We start from the raw sequence: 1,633 nt of genomic DNA, 5'->3' as shown, positions 1-1,633 counted from the left end.
TCTATTACCTAATCAAAGGACCGCAGCTTCAAATGCAATACGCCTGCATTCTCTCATTGATTTGAGCCTGCAACCTTTTTCAGTAAACAGGTACAAGAACCAAGGGAAAATACGTGATGTGTCTCTCTGTTTGCTCAGCGCGAATTGCACGCATCGCGCAGTTCAACGATCCATTTTAAATGCACTGACTAAGTAGAGCAGTGGAGAGGGGAGAGACAGCCGGTAATTTGTGCCAATTCTGCGGGAGGTGCGCAATTTTTAAAATTTAGGATTGACCGGGCATGGGAGAAGAAATAATTGAGAGAAAGGCCGCATCAGCATGAGTATATTTGCTATATACTATACACTTGTAGAATAAAAAGCGCCAAGGCTTACAAAAGAATACATAATGTTCCATTCGATGGACGGAGTACTACTCCACATCCATTATCGCTAGTTAGCACCTAATTTGGCTATTGATATTAATGAATGTTGTGTCTCATTTCATTGGCTTTGAATTAACCGTCAGATGAAGAATTTTTTGTGACAATAAACACAGCAATCAACCGGAAAGTCGGTTTGGTAGAGTTGTTCACCCAGTACCAAGCCCGGGCAGGGGGGCCAGTGCCTTTCCCTCTGCTGGTTATGATTTCCCAGGAATATCTGGTACCCGAAAAATCACATAGCTTGGGTGAGCTTCAGGTGCCCAGAGAGGCTTGCCCGGGAATCGAACCCGGGCCAACTGCGCTTCGGTAAGCATTCCAACGCTCTACTCCTGGACTACCGCGACCCATTTTTTATGACAATACGAGGTGATAATTGTTTGTGTATGTTTGGATTACCTCTTGCGGGTTGTGAGTGAATATTTTATTTAGCAGGGAAGATAAGTAGGTTTTAATTGAAAAAATATGACTCGTTGTAAAATAAATGGAAAGGGCAGGAATTTTATATTATACTACGGAAAAAGTGGATAAGCGGGTGTATTTGGATATTTTACGAATTGTAAGAGCGAAAAACCACTGAACCTGAAGATGTGGGATATTGGAATAAGTTATTTCACATATTTTTAAAATTAGGAATATACTCCACCTAGATCTTCGAGTTCGAATTCTGGTCAAATATTTATATTTCTGATGTGGAATCATTATGGGGGAGCCGCCAAGGATATTGGCAGCAGAGTGCACGAAAATGGCTAGCCAAAATCCCGCTTTGAAAACTAAAAACAAGGAATTTACTTCTTTTAGGAAGTTTCTTAGGCTTTCAGTAACGTTAAGAAAGTTTTCTTCGCGAAAAAAAAACCAGGTCCCACCGAGATTTGAACTCGGATCGCTGGATTCAAAGTCCAGAGTGCTAACCATTACACCATGGGACCGTGTGGACGGAGGTACAAAATTAAGAATTTATTTTGTATCCTTCAGTTGGATTTTGATTCGACATTTCCATTTGATAACTTTTTGCAAGCAGTGATACATTTTATTGTTGCTCACGTTTTTCCTGCCTTTCATTTTCATGACTTTTGACGGCTATCGTGTTCATGGTGCTCCTGGCACCCATGAATTCTTTGCTCACTGGTGCTGGGTTATTTCATCTAATGTTACACTGGTCAAGGTATCAATTTTTAGGCTGATTTTGGCCATCTAGTTGTTTCATATAC

General features: G+C 40.8%; 1 non-coding gene across 1 annotated transcript; it reads right to left on the bottom strand.

Annotated features, from left to right (window-relative positions):
- Positions 1–1,279: 1,279 nt before the first annotated feature.
- TRNAQ-UUG (transfer RNA glutamine (anticodon UUG)) lies at positions 1,280–1,351 on the bottom strand. Its single transcript has one exon. It is a non-coding gene; the product is annotated as a tRNA-Gln (tRNA).
- Positions 1,352–1,633: the final 282 nt, after the last annotated feature.

This window comes from Hetaerina americana, unplaced genomic scaffold (assembly GCF_022747635.1).
Source record: "Hetaerina americana unplaced genomic scaffold, ioHetAmer1.1.p SCAF_2, whole genome shotgun sequence".
Classification (NCBI taxonomy): domain Eukaryota; kingdom Metazoa; phylum Arthropoda; class Insecta; order Odonata; family Calopterygidae; genus Hetaerina; species Hetaerina americana.
The sequence above is the reverse complement of the archived record's forward strand: the minus strand, read 5'-3'. Positions and strand labels throughout refer to the sequence as shown.